Raw genomic sequence first — 21,321 nt, forward strand, 5'->3', positions numbered from 1 at the left:
GACACTGGGTATATTTTTGGATAGAATTCTAAAGGAACCTTAAGAAAACTTATTGCAAAAAGACAAACTTCCATCAGTATAAGAATAAACTGCACTTCTGTTGTATCTCCTTCGAGAAATGGGAATAATCAAAATTAATAAATAATTAAAAAGTAAAATGACTATTTTAATTCAGCTCAGCTATAGTAGGGATATGCCAAAACCAGTCAAAAATCATTTCCATTTCTCATTTGTCTTCCCATTCACCAACTTCTTTTTCATTTTAGAGCCTCGTTCCCATTGCTAAGCATTGTTTACAGCTTCATATGTAAAGGGAGGGTTTGAACTCATCATCTTCAGGGATAAGACCATAATTGACCAAAGCCAGTCCCAACCATTTCGAACATTCTGCTATCTCTCAGGGTGAAATGAAAAGCTTTTTGCCCTATTTCGGGGGTAGACTTAAGTTTCAAGTAGAGATATAGGTTGCGGTTCTAGGTATACAGGGAAATTTGGTCCTAAATTATGTCTCAGATGGAACCTTTAGAACAAAGCCTTCAAAGATAGTGGTATGTGAGGCCAACTAATACATTAGAGATTCATGGTTTAAAGTCCATAGGAAAGCTATGCTGATGTTCTGAACTAATGTGATAGATCTACAGACAGAACTTGGCATGATTCTTTTGAACCTGTCATTGCTATGGAATGATCGTCTTCACGCGGAACAAAGCCGACTCGTATCTTAAGTATATAACTACATGAAACTAGACGTGTAATTTCATTTGCAAAGGGGGCCCCGAGTGGCCCAGTGGTCTAAAGTGCTCTCCGTTACGGATCACTGCCATCTCACCTCTGTCTGCGTGGGTTCGAGTCTCGGATTCAGCCAATGTGGGTATGTGAGAAAGCTTGCCAGTAGTTTCTCGAGGGTCGGTGGTTCTTTCCTAGGATTTCCCGGGTTCTTCCTCCACCATTAATACTGTCCGCCATGTATAGCCTATCTTGTCCCGAAAAAAATGGCGTTAAACCCTACAACAACAACAACAACAACATTTGCAAAGAGTTAGAGAAGAACAAGCAGAAGATGGTACCATTAATGATGATGATGATGATGATCCACCTGAGTGTGTATCAATGAATATTAAATCTTTCTCTCTCCGTCTCTCTCTCTACCTCTCTCTCTCTCTCTCTCTCTCTCTGGAAGTCTGTGATTTTATTGAAGATTGGATCAGCGAGGATAAGTCAATAGCATGCCTCCTCGACGATAACGGCCTTTAATGAGGCAATAACAATGTAGGTTACAATACGGTGGCTATAGGTACATCTACACAGACTTTGTCAGCAGTATATCACATTGTTTGTGTTTGCTTTAGCATAAATTATTCTGTGCTAGCTAGATTTTTAGCTGCTGCTGCGTTAACAGCGGCAGGTTCAAACATTGGCGCAGAGGAGAAGGTGGTTGTTAGCCCAGTCTTGGCTAAACGTCGAAAATACAATGAACCAAGTGTTGTCGTTTAGAAGACTTTTAATTAAACAAAGGTCACATATAGATTATACAAGAATACCCCATGTGCAGCCATTTGTGACAGAACCAAATACACAATGCAAAGCGAAACCAACGTTCGTTATTTACCCGTGAATACATTGCAATATTTTAAAATAATTTTCTGGGAAATAATAATAATAATAATGTAGACTTTGTATAACGCCTAATCTTTAGAAGCTCTAAGCACATTACAACATTATACAACACCTATAAGATAAGAAACATAATAATATTATTACAAAAACAAACATGAATTTAGAAAAACATAAAAAAAATTATAAAAAACATGCTGAGAATATTTTAGGTAGGAAACATTATTAGGTCTTTAAGTTTGTTCTCGCTGTCGAAATAAGTGAGCTTTGAGAGCCCTCTTGAATGTGATCACTGTGTCTTTGTGTCTAAGTTCAGTGGGCAGTTCATTCCACGTTGCTGGGCCCTGGTATACAAAAGAACGCTGTCCATATGACTTTGTTTTCATAGTGGGAATAATGAATATACGATTGTCAGAAGAGGAGCGCAAGTATCTTGCTGGTGTGTACACAAGGGTGAGGTCAGATAGGTATGTTGGACTAGTCTCCGACAGTGAAATGTAGCACAGAGAACAAACTTTGTGTTTGATTCTGGATCGAACGGATAGCCAGTGTAGGGTACAGAGCAGCGGGGAGGTGTGCGCTGATCGTGGTACTCTAAGTATGATCCGAGCAGCTGTGTTTTGAACTTTTTGAAGTTTCTGGAGTAGATATTGAGATGAACCAGACAGAATTGAGTTACAATAGTCCAGTCTTGAAAGTACTAATGAACACACAAATGTTTTAGTGGCATCAGCTGAAAGATGTTTGAGAATTGAGCTGATGCGTCTCAGCTCAAGATATGCAGCCTTGCATATGTTCATGACATGTTGGTGCAATGTGAGAGTACTGTCCAGAGTAACACCTAGGTTTCGTACTGATTGTGTGAATTTAATGTTGGCGTTGCTGATATTTATTGTCTGAGGTAAAGGATGTGAATGAGAAAGTCTTTGTGTTGTGATCAGAATGGCCTCAGTTTTATCATCATTCATCTGCAGCTTGTTACAAGTCATCCATGATTTCACATCAGAAATGCACCTCTCTACACCTTGGATGGTAGCATCAACTTCAGTTGGGTGGCTAGATTTGTATATTTGGGTGTCATCAGCGTACAATTGGTGAGACACTGGATGATGATCTATGACCCTGGAGAGCGAATGAGTGTACAGAATGAAGAGAACAGGTCCAAGAACAGACCCATGTGGAACACCACAACATAGATCAACTGGGCTGGAGTGTATTCCATTTGCAGATACAATTTGTGTCCTGTTGACCAAGTAGGACTTGAACCACAGTAAGGCTGTATCATGAATTCCAAATACATGCTGGAGAAGGTGAAGTAATATAGCATGGTCTATTGTGTTAAATGCTGCAGACAAATCAAGGATGGGTGAGAACTGTAATCTTTCCGCTATCCAACGCAGACAGAATGTCATTAACTACTTTTAGAAGAGTAGTTTCAGTACTGTGGCAAGGGCGATATGCAGATTGTACATTGATAAAAAGACTGTTTGAATTTAGATGAGATACAAGCTCGGATAGAACAACCTTTTCTAAGATTTTTGAAATGAATGGGAGATTAGAAACTGGGCGGTAGTTCTTTAAATCGTTATTGTCTAGTGTTGGTTTCTTCAGCAGAGGCTTTACAATGGCAGTTTTGAAAAATGATGGGAATTCCCCAGATGAGAGAGAGGTATTAATAACATCAGTTAGTGAAGGCAATACTGGATCTAAGCACTCAAGCAGCAGTGATGTTGGAATTGGATCAAGTTCACATGACTTTGGTGCACTCTTCATCACGATTGTACGTACGAAATCCATAAAGACAGGTTCAAATGCTGCTAATGGTTGCCGTTAAAATTATGTATCCCAACTGTTTGGTGACGACGAGTCAAATGAAATTGTGTTGTCAAGCTTATCTCTAATAGTTTGTACTTTGTCACGGAAGAAATTTGCAAACATGTCCGGAAGGTCGACTGGAGAGAAGGTAGTTGGAAGTGGCGTTGATTTGTTCCTTGACATTAGCTTGTTAGTAATCTCGAAGAGCTCTTTGCAGCTGGAACTTTCCATGATATTAGTAGTGTAGTGGGCTGATTTCGCTGCATGGACTATATTTGTGACATTCTTCTTAGAGACTTCATAGATTTGCTTATGAATAGTGAATCTGGTGGAAAGCCAGAGCCTCTCAGCTTTACGGCGGTCTCTTTTAGCAGTGCGAAGCTGGTCCCTAAGACTGCTATACCATGGAGAACACTTTTGAATTGATACTCTGCACTTGGTAGCTGGGGCATGTTTGTCAAGTAATGAACGCAGACAGTTATCGAGTTGTTCTGCGGTAGGAGGTAAGCAAGTTGTTAGGTTAGCTTGGATGTTGTGCATTAATTTGGTTCTATTTATCATATGGCGGTTTCTCTTAGTAGCAGATAAAGGTGGAGGGTTAGGGACTGATATGTCAAGATGACATATAATGCAGAGGTGATCTGATGCAAGGTCATGGGATACCAGGGAGGACGGTAGAATGTTATCATCAGGTCTATGAAGAATCCAGTCTAAAATGTGACCATGTTTATGGGTGGGTTGGTTAACTGACTGTTTGAAGTTGAAAACATTAATGGAATCTATGAGTTTTGATGTATTTGAGTCTCCGGGACAGTCAAAGTGAAAGTTGAAATCTCCATGAATAATCAGGTTGCCACCTATTGAATTTCCATAGTCCAGGAGATTCGGAAACTGCTCCAAAAAGAGAGAGTCAGCCAGCTTGTTTTTTTCTACTAGGAGGAGGGCGGTATAGGCAGAAAAAATGGACTGACCTTTTCTCCAGTGTGAGTGTGGTTTGGACTAGTTCAAACGACGTGTGGTCGAAATTGAATGTTGTGGTGTAGTTAACACGTTTTATCATGGCGTTCTTTGTGATGACAGCAATTCCACCTCCGTGAGAATTACGGGGGAACGAGGAACGACTTAATGGAGTAACCAGTGGGTGTTAGATCCGCACACTTGGGCTCATCGCCTGATGTTTTTAGCCATGTTTCTGTCAAGAAAAATATGTCAACATTTTCGTCGTTGATACAATTAACTATCTCTGTGCGCTTTTCCGGTGGTCATACTGACTTGGCATTGAATAATGCAATGCGCAGAGGTATTTCTTGGATAGTTGACACAAAGGTTGACGAATTAATTGGGATTTGAATTAGGTTATCTAAATTAACGGTCGACAATTTTTTAATTGGTTGTGCCGAAATAAGGGAGATAACTGGAATTCTTCCTCCTGTTCTACGCCGGCCAGCTTTGAAACAACGTTTCTTTTTTCGCTTCTGTTTACATTTAGGTAATGATGAATGTAGTCCCAGTTCGTTTAGTCTAGAGCACAATGTAGTGTGGAGAGCCAAGGAGTGAACATTTAAAGCAATTAATGAGGGTCCATCGTAGCATAAACGGGTTGACAGGGGAGTATCACGTGATGGCGGTTTGTTCAAAAACAGTGGAGCAAGACAGCTGAGAAAAAGTCTAATTATTCTCGTTTCCAAAAAAAGGAGATGAAGAAACACATACGAATTTAACAGCCAATACATAATGAACACAATAACGATGATGAAAACAGGTAACAAGCACAAATATCATGAAAACGGCACTTAAAAACGGAACAGCTGCTTCAAGCCGGTTAAGCGATAGCGGCCATCTTGTAAAAGAATTAAAAAAAAAAAAATTAAGAAATGTGTGTATGAACTCACAACCATAACCAACTATTTTGCCTAATCACGAAAGCCATTGGAATAGCCTCAACAGATTAGACAAAATGGAGAAGTTTTGAAAAGTTAACCACCCTCATTGCCAAACTAATTCTTGAGCATCACAGTCCTAGACACAGAATGCTTTGCTGAATTTGTCACCACACACACACACACACACACACACACATGTCGACCGGAACATTTTAGTGAACAGAGCAGTCCGCCGCCGTAGCCCAAGGAATTCAATTCACATGCACAACACGTTTTATATGGAGGCAATGTGCATTCAAGAAAGTGTTGCCTAAAGCGTGACGTGTTGAATAAACTGGAAAGGCAAGTATAAATGCACTGAAAATAGGAGCGATATGTGAGATATGTAGTCAAATATTAGAACCTGCAGCTCTATACCAGATAATGGATGCCCGTTACCAAAGCTCACCGGGCAATGGATTGTGCCGTACATCCATCTAAGCCCAGATCTGTGTGCCAAGGCATCGTCTGACTTAGAGAAAAGAGTTCATCAAGCTCATTAACAACTCAGTATTCAGGAAACCAATGGGAAATCTGGTTTTAACCTTGTAAGGTCTGAAGGCTGGGAGTACACATTGTGGAGGCGATAGCTAAGCTAGAGTTTAAGACGCGAAAAATCTTTTATAGCAACCATAGCAATTACGATTAACAAAGGCAAACAACATCTTAACACTCACAGACACGCGCATGCATGCAGGCACACACACCCATCTACACCGGAATGTCAGTCTCTGATCTGAGTTACCTCTCGATGTATGAATTTTGTTTGCAGCAGAGTCAAAGCCATGTATGGTGAATGAGTGAACCTGTTGTCCAAGTACAACATCAACTTGTACAGGGACAATTCGGAGCTTGTCGTTATGTGTGACACCAGCGATAACTCAACCGACCTTCCAGTGTACAGCAGCGTCGCCGTGAAGGTCATCGGCATGATGGAGGACGATTGCAATGGGCTGCAGATCGTGCATTATGTCAGGCTCATATCAATGATGTATAGTACAATCTGCAGTTCTTCGCTTGCGAAACGTCTGCGCAAAGCACAATTTCCTAAAGAATATATGTTATATGATAAAGATTATATGGAATGGTCCTTAGGGATAACAACAAATACTCCTCCTTCTTTGTTCCACGTATCCACTGTCAATCGTGCGTCTTAATCCGCCGTATGCTAGAGCAAATTAACATGATCAAATCGATGTGGCCTTTGAATAACGATTCTAGCTTCTAGCAGTTGATGCTGAGACCGAAGCGAATGACGTGGTATAATTGTAGTTCCATGCAGGCTACGAGTATTGCTGTACGGTGCTGGGCTTGTCCTGAAGTTAGCATATGGTCGACATAAACTGGAAATTTAGTAAGTTGATCTGCGAATCGATAAAGCATAAATGTATGTTTAAATCGCTGCCGCCAGGACCGATTTTCGATTTTCAAGGACTCCCTTTTTGTGTTGACGTGCATTTCAGACCTGTGGAACTTGTAGTATTCCGTCGACCACAGTTGGATGACAAGGGCAAACCGGTTTTGTTAAAATGCACCAATGTATAATGCACCAGTGTACATAGTCCTTGATAGGCCAACTCGCCATTACCTTTTATGGCCTATTACCACTATTGGTATTGCAACTCTATAGTTGTAATAAGTGTGTGATAAAAATACTATGTGTCACGTGCATTGGATGTTATAAGTACGAATATCGCCTTCATACTCTTTGCAGGAGCATTTAGGTTGTTGATCTTCTCTGGCATTGGCTTGAGAATTCTCGTACGCAGAGGATTGCCACTTTTCCCGCGTACTGCTGTCGGATCATGCTTGATATGCTTGCGTATGGTACGACGTCGTACTGCAGCGAGATTCCGCTGATGGCATAGCAGTTCCCCCTCCTGGAGTTTCTGCTAATCCTACTTCTGACCATCTTCACAACAATTGTCAGCTTTCTTTCCAGACTGAGTCATACCGGTGTGCGTATCCTCTCTTCAATAAGCGAACACGACTATATTATGGCTCAAGGAGGATTTGAAATGAAATCGTTTGCTCCGTGTAAAAAAGGAGATGAATCAATATAGGTCACGGAAACGAATGAGACCGAAACAAGCAAACTTGGATATAATGAACCATTAGCCGCGGAGGTAACGATGAACACTGCAGATGTGACAGCTCATAATTCTATTAAACTCAAAAGGCGGTAGCTCCTGGGACTCGACAAAGCGCTACATATTACCAAAAGTGAGCATGCAAAAAGTATACTACCAATATTAGCGCAATAATAGACGACGTCTTCGTTTTCAAACAATCCATTGAATGCACGCATGATAAGGAGAAGTGCAAGCCGCTATGCGATTTATATCCACATCGCTCAAATAAACACAACTGAAAATTTCTTGCTGGGAAATGCTGTACAATGCTATGCTGTGTTTAGTACCTGACGAGGAGAAATGCTCAGTCACATATGGAAGCCAAGCACGCATTAGCGCAGATTATATGAATGTGACATTCATAAACACTCGATACGCATGTTACACGAAGATCATCAGTCAGATAATATATCGGAGTGTACAATCACTGTTAAAGTTAAGCACTTGAAAGCGAGTCTACGTTGATTTGGTTTAGTTTTGAGCTGTACGCGTCTCGTCTCTTTCATGGAGATGGATAGTTCACGCACTAATACCACATTACGGGTCGTGTACTTAACGGCAGTTAGAATTTCGAAAGTTAGAGTCTCTACGTTATTGAATGCGTTAGGCTTGTATCAATGGGATTCAACATGAGACTTTCCAAACGTTGCAGATTTACGCTCAGGAACGACTATCGCAATTCCTGACATAGTTATTTTTTAAATTAAAATCCTAGTGAGACGTGGTGACGAAACGTGAGCATCGGCTGCATCCCATATCAATGGAATCCTAGAAAAATACATCCGTTATCGTAATACTGCCGTTCCAGCTAACGCCATACACGAAATCCTTACAGCTAAATGTTTTATTTGTTTACCGCCGGATATGCCTTTAGGTGCGGTGGCCACGCATTTGACGCAATAACCATCATTGACTTCCCCAAATAAAATCTGTGTCATACTTAACATAGCCACCTGTGAGTGACCAGACGATCTAGTGTTAGCGGACAATGCTTGAGTATTGGATCAGCTCGCAAGACAAGTGCTTTACATCGATAAAGAATACAAACATGCGATGTAGAGTATCTGTGCCTACCTGGGGCCGATACGTACCAGTTTAAGTTGGAATGGAGTACAAATTAAAGGCAAAGTGAGATCCATATCATACTAACGCATTCCGACGGAAGCTAGGGGTTTCACTGCTGAAACACAAAATATCAAAGTAGATCCCTCGATAAAGCGTAGACACGATTGTCACTCTAATCCCTTTGTAACATTTAGGGAAGCATCCATGGCGATGAACTTTCCTTCAAAGTATATGCGCTGCGAGCCTTCATCGGCTCACAAGAAAAAAAAGCAGAGTCATGTTTGCAAGTGACGAGCCCTTCCGCAAAACAGTCATTGGCCAAAAATGTTCGTTATGAACATTCGGAGACTGAACATTGCTGGCTCCTCTGTAAAAGAACCGACGTTCAAAAAACGCCTTAGTTGGCGTTGACACCACATTTGCATCTGTGGCTGTGGGAACTGGGTATTTGGTATTGGGATTATGTCAAAAGTCATTGCCGACTATTTCACGGTGACCCGTGCGAACATAGCTCTGGTCTGAATACCATTGTCCATAAATAGAAATTTTATCAGCCGGCTGCAATCTCTCTTTCAAAATAAAAATAAGAACAATGAAACTTGGCGGAAATAAAGTTAATCCTATCGCAGATCATATTTCCAGGGTCCTCTGAAATAATACCATCTTGGAAGATGTGTTCGAGGTTATTCTTGATGATGCTGATAAATTTGCGGTCTTAAAAGATTCCGCCATGTACAAAAACACAGTACTGCAGACGGCAAAACTTTTTGATAGTTTGTGTAAAAGCACACGGGAGATTATTAAAAGGTTTGCCCTAAATTTCTCAGGAATCTGTGTTTTGGTGTGCGTAAAAAGAATAAAACACATTGTTTTACAATGCTTAAGAACTAAGCAATAGGTCTATTCCCACTATAAGATACCTTACTACATACTCTGGATCATTAATTCCTCCAAGCTACCGGCAACATCTCAGGCTCGGCTTACTGGTGCCGTTCGTCGTCTATTGTATTTTCGTATATATATATATATATATATATATATATATATATATATATATATATATATATATATATATATATATGGCATTATCTTGCTACGCTTTCATTCATAATTAATACATTAATAAATTCCTTATTCACATGGAAGGCCGTGCTATATTATATTCTCTCTGTGTAGAATACATATTTATATTAGAACTATATGAAAGACAACAAAAAGAAAAAGAAGAAAAAATACACATTGCGTCTAATTATAAAACTCAAAGACATTTAGATAATGTTGATATTGACAGGAAAGGAACAAAGATAGCACGTATCATCAGCAATTTTAAAGTGATTCTAATTAAATTTTGTCCCCATCGTGATGCGTGGGAGTAAATGTAGGTGTTGATGTATTGATTTCGTGAATATAAACGGTATTAATTGTAATATAAGTAGTAGCACACAACATTACGTGGTTGATTTCCTTGTATTTCACCCCAAAGGAGTACAACATCATTATATTTTTCCCCCGCTTGTAGAAAAATCTATAAAACGGTCATACAACGCAAAGATTCAATTACGTATCCTAGTAATGGATAATAAATATAGAACTTGATCACCTAAAAAGCACGTTTAGCTACTATTGTAGAAATTAAGTAACCATTCTTACATCCATTGATCTGTGCACTCTTTTACCTCTCTTATGTTTTTACGTATGTATATGCTTGTACGTTTATAAGTGTGTGTACATGTATATGCGTATGTATATTGTGAGGTAAGTTGATGGAAACAGTCGTTGAATCTCAGTGCTTACACTCCAAAAAAATGGATGCAGTAAATTATATCGTACATGTAAAATGCAACGTAGCTTTAACAATTTTTCAGCCATCGCCACGATGTCTGCGTTGTGGCAGCTTATAGTGATGTCTAGCACTGGGGCATCATGCCGCAGACATGGAGCATCATGTCTCATCCAGTTACATTATGCGGACACCAGGCCGAACAGTCCTAACACTAACCTCTTAATACTGAGCGCAGAGCGAGGCAGTTGCAAATACCATTTCTATAAATCTTTCGTATGACTCGGCTGGGGTTCAAGCCCGCAACCTCCCTCGTCGAAGGCAGATAAAGAAGCAAATAGACCTCAATATAGAAATAATTATCTCATTAGCACACATAAGGTCAGATATATTTCCGAAATGGAAAAAGAAAGTAGTCCCAAGAGTAATATTTCCACTGTGTCGATATCACTTTTCTGCACTGATATGTTTCCTTATATTAAGGTGAGATATATCAAATATCTCAAAAGCTCGACATTAGTTTGATGTTTATTTAACACTGTTTTCATGACCCACTATGCCATTCCTTCTGACACTTCTTAAGAATCTGTCTTATATTAGCTCTACGACTTTTCAAATGTGTTATTTACCATTTTTCTCCAACTGAAATATATCAATATCTCACTGTGAAATATATACTAAGATCTCATATTTAGTTTTCTTGCTATTTCATAAAGGTCAGTTGATATATCAAGACAGGAATATAATAGCATTAGAATTCAGGTACATAGTATATAGGATACTTATTGCAGTTGAATTATTTGCTACACTTTTTATGGGAGACTATTTGCTAGTAATTTGCTGCTAATATATCGAAAGAAGAATGCCGGATGCTAATAAATATGGGCACTGCAGGAATTTAATATTGATGTCGCTTTTCTCAACATATAATTAGGTCAGTCGGTACGATACATTAAAGACCAATTAGGAAGATTCTGGTCGATGTTTATTTCAACAAATCATCATCTACCCATCGGTCTCTGAAGGCATCTGCAAACTGTTCCAAAAATGTCTGCAAGGGACCCATTGACCAAAACAGTCGATTAATAGCCTACCATATGTAAACATTTTGTAATAATAGTTTGGCTGATACAGACTGTATAAAAAAGTTTTTTAAGTGCAATGTGTGCGCAATTATAAAAGATTTTAGCTCGAACAGCCCAGATCAGTAAATCGACCCCGACATTAGGGAAAATAAAGTTTGCGATGTTTTTGCTAAGAACTGACAATTAACAATTATTGTAGTTATGAGGGGAATAATCAGTAATTCTTCCAACTAAATAATCTGCTAAACTAAATGAAAGCTTCTAATCACTATTTATTTTCTAGGCACTTGTCATTTAAAATAGCGAGCAAAGCTTGAGCTGCGCCGTAATGATTTGATGAGGTTTTATAAATTAAAGATTTGAAGAAATTATACCTGCCAGCACGTTTGAGGTAGCACAGTAATAGTTTTCTTTTCGTACTTTTTCAGAGCCCACCTTATCACAATTAAACGCGCCCACTGTCATTATCACATCAAGATTGTATACAACTTCATGCTCGTCGCAGAATAGAATGCACAACAAGCCTGGAGTGTATCTTGACCCTTAGATAATCACATTACCACAATCACCACAATCCCAATTACCACAATGCCCTTTCTAAATAGCATGAAAGTACTCTAGATTCACAATTTTTAATTCCGCAAACATCCATACTGAAAAAATGAGAGCATGTCTACCACATGTTAATAGTAGCAGTCCACAAACACCCAGTAGTTACAGGCCACAAACACCCAACAGTTACATGCCACGAACACTCACCAGTTACAGGCCACACAAACTCAACAGTTACAGAACACAAACACCCAACATTTACAGGACACGAACACTCTGTAGTAACAGACCACAAATACTCAGTTGTTATAGGCCACAAGCACTCAACTGTTACAGGTCACAAACACTCATCTGTTACAGACCATAAACACCCAGTACATGGTTAGCATGACAACTGTTTCTACTAGATAACTAAGTGCTTGGCTTGAGAAATAAATTCCGTACACCAATTACCAATAATACAATAAATAACCAATTAAATCAATCAAATCGTGAAATTTATTCATAAATACAAGTATCATATACCCCCAATTATTAAAAAAGTATTTATATTCGTCTCCGAATGAAACACACCTTTAGTAAATCAATTTCGACGTATGTATCAAACTTATACGCGTGGCAGGGGTGATAAGACTCCAGGTGAGATAACAGCTCGACACTCTCAAATTCCATGCATATGTGCAGTACATAATCAATTAAGTTCAGCCTCAATGAGGGAGCTAATGTAACTTACATAAGATATTCACTAACACCTTTCGCTTTGATAAGATTGGTCCACTTAATAAAGTCGAGGTATCCTGAAATAATGTATATTCGAACACTTGTAGAGATGCATTCAGAGCAGAACTAGGGGCTATATTCTCAACTTTCACACTGATCCTGTTTGAGATTTGTTACGAGTCTATCGTTTTAAAATAAGTAACAGAAGAGCTAGAAGCAACACGCTTTGTAATATTCAACAAATAATTTATTTCTCTAGAATACAAAAGTGAAAATATAAACATAGTAACTTACAGTATCGCTTTTAAATCCCAAGTAATCATAGATTTACAGCCACAAGTCCTAAAAATTAAGCTCTGAATAAACTTTAGTGAAAATATCAGTTAAATCCAACGCTGAAAGTGTTGATGTGCTTGTGAGGGCTCGTAATTATGTGCCAGCAGTCTTTTAGGGATCACAGTAATACAACCCAAGAATTAAATCATTGTTTGACATTTCAGCACAAATCTCATTTCTCAACGAATGTTATCAAATAACGCTTGTGGTTCCAGAGAGATTCTGAAAGCACGAATGAATAATCTTTCCAGTAACAAGATTATATAGCAGGGATCGGCTACCTATTTTACATGGCATGCCAGTTTTGTCCAAATTTAATTACAAAATGAACGAGCGCGTGCAACCAGTAAGAGAGTAACATTGTTAAAATCGAGACTTTTAGCTGCCCTTCGCGTGCCACACAAAGCAACTTGACGTGTCACCTGGTGGCACGCGGGTCGTAGTTTGCCGACAGCTGTTGTATAGTGTTCTACTTGACCTCGTGTCACAATGAACATATTCTAAAAGACCATTACCTAATGGAAAATAACTTTCTAGAAACGTTTTAATGTTTACAAAATAAAATTGTAGTGATACTCAGAAAGTCTGCTAATACAATTAAAATATAGAACCTACACTATGTCAGGTATGCCAGGTAAATTGTAGGGGAAATCCAATAACCTCGACCAAGTCCGAAATAAATATGTTTACTTTTATTAATAATGATCTTAATATTTACTTCTATTAATAATGATCTTAATCTTAATATTAAACCAAATTCACAGTATTTTAAAAATATTTTACTATAACTCACATGCTGAATATTTCCTGAATTTTTTTAATATTTGCCTATGGTTATGCCTGTCACAACCCTTGATTAAAGTGTTGAAGAAATAATCAATTAGACTGGGCAACCAACCGAAATACACAGGTGCTGCATCAGTGTTTTGGTCACCTACATAGTTTTAACGAACCATTTAAGGGTAAAAATTAAAATTTATATACTGATATGACTTAATGTTCCCATATATGACTTGCTGTGTCCCCTGCGAAAGCAGAAGGATGATGGTTTCATTGTCAATATTGTTCCGGTACTGTGAATGTGTTTGAAAAGCACATGTACTTACATTAGTTGCTGTGTCTACCTAAATTTAAAATGATCATTAAAAATGCCTTAACGTGTTTTCCATTGCATGATAGAGGTTCATGCGTGACCCTCGTAAAGCGGCATGCTAGTGGCATAATTGTCGACAATGTTGCCGTGTGAAAGCTGGTGATAGTCATATGTATTTTACATCATTTGTTCTATGCACTTCAAAGGACTTGGGTAATATTACTGCGATTAAGGTAGGCACTATGACATAGCTGGGTCATCTCATGCGCAAGGAACTCCAACATACAAGGTGATTATGTCATGCCAAAGGAATGCGAAATATATGGCACTCTAGTTGAAACATGTAAATAAAGAAATGAATCATCTCAATTGAACGAAACTAAATATCGTCTAATACTGATGTTATGCTATGACTAGCAAATTTTCATTCAATCGCCTCTTGTAATGAAAGATAAGACGCAATTGCAAAACAAGGAGGTTCAAAAATCACTCTGGAAAGATCTAGCTTGTAAACAAAATTAGTACTTTAATCACTAGCCAGTCAGGAACTAGGTCATCATGGGTTTCAAGAACTCATGGGCTCATGAAAAATCGCATGATGTATACTTTGATTAAACGCACGATACGCTATCTTGAAATGGTGCACTGCGTTTAAAAATATGTTCACCTAAAATAAAATTATAAGGAACATTAGTATTTAATATTTTCATCTGTAAATGACCTTATGACCAACGTCACAAGATGAAGCCGGTTTGGGACTGGATTAGTGAAGACACCGAAAGCAACTGCGTTAATAAGATGTTTATTTATAAACACAAATTAAATATGAACAAATCTGACACCATTATAAACAAAGAAGATAAGGAAAATTATAAAGTTCCTAACATGGAACTATCAACAACAAGTAACTCAACGAGAAAACTCAAAGATGAATTTAACGAATGGAATTTTAAACAGACGTGAATAACGTCCTACACCCGTCAACGAATAAAATTATATGATCAAGACCTAAATATAAACAAGGTCTTATTAAACACAAAGGGTGACCAAAGCATTAGATTTATGCACTTATCAATATATTACTCGAATAAACATTTATTCATCAATCAAGGTCTTATTAAACACCAAGGGTGACCAAAGCATTTGATTTATGCACTTATCAATCCAATACTCATTTATTCAATCTATCAACTCATCAATTTATAATTCATCAAGCGATAATGGAATATGTATGAATTTATGAATATATCATTCATATAACGATATTGAAATGGGAATGCATGTATATATATATATATATATATATATATATATATATATATATATATATATATATATACATGCATATATATACATGCATATATATACATACATATATATACATATACACATATATAATATACATATACATATACACATATATAATATATATATATATATATATATATACACACACACACACACACATATATATATATACATACATACACATAACTATCGTGGCGCCCATTTACCGTCCAAGATGTATCTCCGGTTCCACCCGCTCTAGTCAATGGTCAAAGAGCCCCCACACGTGGTCCGCCCCTCCCTGTCTGTTGAAGGATCCCTCGAGAGCCCTCACATTCAACAAAGACTTGATGGTCGCGAAGCCTTTGTCCCTCGCATTGAGAACACCAGTACACTGTTCCGAATCAACGTCATCAGACACAGCGTACACGTCACAAGAAACCACACAGAGTTCTGTGACTCCACATCACCAAACCATATATAAAGCAGCTAAAAGTATAACAACTAAACGACACGGTTAAGTACTTCTACACTGATATATGTTGCGCATGCGAGCACATGAATTCGTTACCCATTACATTAATCGTTCAATGCATGCAGCGTATAATTAAATTCAATCTGTCTGTTCAGTTACAACAAATAGCTAACTCGAACCAGATAATAGGATTTCTAATAACATGACGTTGTATAACCTAGGTATTGACTCTCTGTGGAAGTTAGAATAAATTCTTAAACATCTAATATATGAAACAATTTTGTCATATAAAACGAATAGTGATAAAGAATGCAATCTTAAATTTCAATACCTCTACAGCTGAAGATTTGCTCCCGCAAAGAGGTGAGCCTTCTGACAAGATTCGTCGTAGTGTAATTTGTTTATAGAGAATTTGCTCTATATGTATACTAGCTGTGACAGATATGCACACCTAGGTACTTAGGTTTTCATTGCAGGCAATTTGCACATGCAGCATGAGTTGAGTTGCGCTCAGTATTTCGAAACAACTAGAGCCAAAAAATAAAACACCCTTGGGTGACGCTGTACGCGGCAACGAAACCCGAGTACATTTTTGATCACCTATACAAATCGATATAAATCATCACAATTGCGTGACAGTCCGTAATTATGAAAATGAATACACGTGATATAGATAAACATAAATGTTTTGACTTTTGAAACAAAGAGATATGTCATCATGACACAGTTTAAAGCAAAACTCCATGTTCTATAGAACCCTTGTGTTCATATTGCACTAATTTGGCCACTAGAAGAAATGCTACCAAACGAAAGCGTACGAACAAATCAGCATTATTTTGTATGGCTAAAGCATTTAGATAATGGTACCTACAGTACGGTGATTTTATGACGTCAATTGCTGGAAATCTAACATTGAGAGACATGAGCTGCGAACGGCAAACACTAATAATGGCTATTATATTATATTTCTTTATAATAACCTATGCTATGCAACTATATTGACGGTATCATTATTTCCAGAAATGCTGGCATTAACATGGCCACGTCCTGTAATACATAGATAATTCCAGGTCCCGGTCGAGTTGTCTAAGGCACATGTCTTTATAGATTACTGACATGTCACCTCTGTCCGCGTGGGTTTGAATCTCAGGGTCGGTCACTGTGGATTCTACCGCTAGATATACATGCCGTCATATATAACATGTCATGTGGTGCAAACTTTTGTTAAGCACACACCAACAACAACAACACCAACAACAACAACAACAACTTAGAAAATTACAACTTGTCTGGGTTATTGCATTATGACTTTTGTACAATTTCCGATTGGCAATAGCAGTGCATATCTGCTGTCTGAACATAGCCAATTTCGGTGGAAGTTTATACTTGATCAAATGTTCTGGCTGAGCTGTGTCAAAGTGAAAGGTTTCAAAGCAATTTTCGACTCAAAAGTATTTAATTTTTCAATACCGAGCCTTCATAAAAAATTTGACTGCTCGTAAAACTCTTTAACGGAAAATTATTTTGAATAATAAGTATATATGATCACGGAGAAACGCCAACACACAATACAAAATAATTATAGAGAACACCTGGACCTCTGAAGATAAATACCATCGATTCCAATGCCTTTGATCCTGTCAGAGAAAACGGTCATAACGTCACAGGTGCTTGTGGTTTTAAATAGCTCATGCTTTTCAATAACGTTTCAGTTTAAAGGCTGCAATACAGTTCTAAAGTCGTTAATTATAACTACAAAAAAAAGATTAACATCAAACTATGAGACAAACTCAGTATGTTGACTTTTGTGGGAAATAACACATTCAATAACGTTTCAACAGACAGATTATTTTGCAATGAAAATTTCGCATAACAGTTATTTTCATATTGCTACCTCGTCATCGAGTCGTGAACAGCAGTGTCAGCTGTGGATCGCAGAAGGGTGCGTTTTTGCTCATTTTCTGGCCTTCTTGGTATATTATTATTCTTAGTTCTTTTCTAAGTTAGATTTCACTACAGTAAAATCAGGTCCTTTTAAGATATCATTCTGCATAAATTATTGTCATGTACGATTAAATAAAAACCAATGCGCTAAGCCACATCTATATAACATTTTGTATTTCTTATTATTTTTATTATTACAAAAGAAACGTCTAAAACGGATGGTCTTGGTCCATAATATGATATATATATATATATATATATATATATATATATATATATATATATATATATATATATAGATATAGATATATAGATATATAGATATAGATATAAAGGCCATAGCCACTATTTTAGTATTTCAGCATATGTATTTCTCCCATTTTATTTCCGATTGTACAGAGAATTGAGTGTGCTTGATATTTTGATTTTTTTTTAAATTATATTTTACTAGCGTTTTGCCTATCATTTTTAATGAAAGATACTGACAAAATATCAATGGAGCGATCACTAAACAATTAGAAGTATTGAACCCGATGCTGTAGAATTTCCATCGAGTTTACATTTCCATTTCCCATTGGTTAAAAGATGCTTATTCAGTTTTGAAAACTGGATTGGGAGGATTTGTGGTAGAGGTAGGGGTGAGTAATGTTATATAAACCTACATTTTATAACTCTCCTTAACTTAACAGCTAACAATTACATAAGAACACCCCTTTTGACAATTCAAACTCTTTTGCACTTGACCCTAAAAAATATCCGAAATTTCAAGGCTACACACATGCGTCTGCGGCCTCGTTCATTACTTGGAATATTTGGCTCCGGTTGTATTTCAAGCATTGACAGACGTACAGTCGCTTCCATTAATTTCAGTTACTTACTTATATCAAGCGTAAATCTTAATATGAACAGAGAGGCTATCGATTTGGAGAGTTCAAGTTATTCACAAAGTACAATATCTAAACCCCCAGAGCCATCTCGTCCTCCTTCTTAGTGGAGCAGCGGATGGTAGTGAGGCAGTTTTAGCTTTACCTACAGAATTCATTAAAATGCATAAATAATAAAACCACATGATGCTTGTGAATAAAAATATACGAACTATGACACATGATCGAATTTTTCCTAACAAGTTTATATTTAAAACGCTGTTCGTTTTCTATATCCATTAAGTAACGTGTTATATTGGTCTTTTAGGAAGTGGTAACGGTTAAGTCATACTGAGCATGGTTAGCCGGTTATAATGGTCTTACAGCTTGCTTGGATTAATGTCGCTTTCGTACTAAGAGCGTGTGCGACTAGTTTATTTCCGTATGAGCGGAATACTTAGTTGATCGTGGATGTAGGAAAAAGAGCCTCATCACCCAAGCATTTATGCAGATAGAGGATGTTGTATAACTTAGTCGTAGGTCGTGGTACAATAAAGTTCCAATTGAGCTGCTTTATGGCAATAATGAGTCGAAATGGACCCAACAGACACTCATTTAAATGTTGTTCTCCAAGCAGCATTATCAGACGTCGATAGTGATTGGAGACAGCTCATATGACATCACCCTGGTTCCGTGCGTACACGCTCTTCGGGGCACCGGATATCAGACGAGTGACAATCGGCCCACACACTCGTTTTAACTGGTCCTGGTCAGATAAGGGAGGAAAAGGACTCGTCGGGAGGCACTAGCGCCCGCGGAACCTCAAGGCTGAAACGCCAGGCGTACTTATTGTCAAATCTAGCCCAATTATATTAATGGGCGATCTCTACTCCCAATAATATGTAAGCCACTTTTGTAATTAGTCTAATCAAATCAAATATAGTTACAAATCTCCTTTAATAATTAATTCAAGTTTGAATTCAGTGAACAAAGTGTACATCAATTTCCTAAATTTAAGCCAATCAGTCGAGCCTTAGTGACTCATATTAACTTTGTACCACTCTAAATATAAAGGGAAGTAATATAATTTAGACGGCTGTAAACAAATGGTCAAATTAGGTTTAGAATTAAGAATTATCCAAAGGGACCTTCAATACCCAAAAGGAAAACCCTATTAATGGCAATTATGGTCTCCACCCTTTAGAATTATCAAGGCTCTTGTAACTTCTCTACTAGCGGTTGGAACTGGTCTGATATCATCCACTGTCTTCTTATATCAACGGGCACCTGGGTCAATCATATCCGCTACGCACCATTCTTAGTAATCCGCCATATATGCGAATGACTTTTCTCCCATCAACCCGTGGAGCACCACATTAAATATTTACATAACAAGGTGGCAAATGGGACAAGTCAACTGGTGTATTTCTAACCCATGGTTCCAATGGTGCTCGTCGCCTTCCTCAATTTTGCTCTGAATGGTGCTGTGACAGTATGATCCCCTTTTTCATGATTTCTTGCATCCCAGACCACTCGACGATTTTCAGTGTGTTTAAATGCAGCCGCTTTATCTTCCCACAGGTGCATTATTGCCATTTTGTCTGCTTTTTCCCTTGCATGTAAGAGAAGCAGCAATTCCAATTCTTCATCTTCGTCAAGTTCGCCATCCTCTTCACTAGTTCCTGTTGTTTTTGGTTGTACGGTCTTACAGGCGTAGTTAGCAGGTTATACTGGTCTTTGCGAGCGTGGTTAGCAGGTTATATTGGTCTTACCGAGCGTGGTTAGCAGGTTGCAGGTTATATTTGTCTTACCGAACGTGGTTAGCAGCTTATATTGGTCTTAGCGAGCGTGGTTAGCAGGTTATATTGGTCTTACCGAGCATGGTTAGCAGGTTATATTGGTCTTAGCGAGTGTGGTTAGCAGGTTATATTGGTCTTACCGAGCATGGTTAGCAGGTTATATTGGTCTTACCGAGCGTGGTTAGCAGGTTCTATTGGTCTTGCCGAACGTGGTTAGAAGGTTACGTCTTACTGAGCGTTATTAGAAGGTTATGCCTTACTGCGCTTGGTTAGCGGGATATTTTGGTTATACTGGTCGTGATTAAAACTATAAACCCAGAGATATTTCAAGAAAATCTTGAGTTTTCAACTTATTATGGTTGTATATGAACCGCAAAGGTCAGAAGAGCTATTATTAGATTTATAATTTTCCTATGATTTTTTTTTAATTCTTCACTACGCTTTGTGCCAGTACGTCATATAATGTTTGTAATTATCATTAAATTGTTAAATGGATTTATTATATAAAGCAAAATCAGATTTATCATTATTTCTTATGGGTGCCGTAACTGGTTAAGTTCTTGTTATTATTGCAATACAGCTCACCAAACCTTGTTCAGATGATGTACGTATATGTGTGTAAATTTTTTACGCAATGGTATGTGTATGCGTGTGTGTTTGTGTGTATGTGCTTTTGTGTGTGTTTATGAAAACTGATGTATTGGACTGTTTGTGTATTGATTCCGTTGATAATCTAGATAATATTATTGTAGCAGTCTATACGAGTATCAAGTACATGTATTAAATTGTGGGTTCTGCTGGTGCATCACGTATTCTTATTTTGACATCATTTAAAATGA

This window comes from Sinohyriopsis cumingii, chromosome 6 (assembly GCF_028554795.1).
Source record: "Sinohyriopsis cumingii isolate HCF-2022 chromosome 6, ASM2855479v2, whole genome shotgun sequence".
NCBI classification, from domain to species: Eukaryota; Metazoa; Mollusca; class Bivalvia; order Unionida; family Unionidae; genus Sinohyriopsis; species Sinohyriopsis cumingii.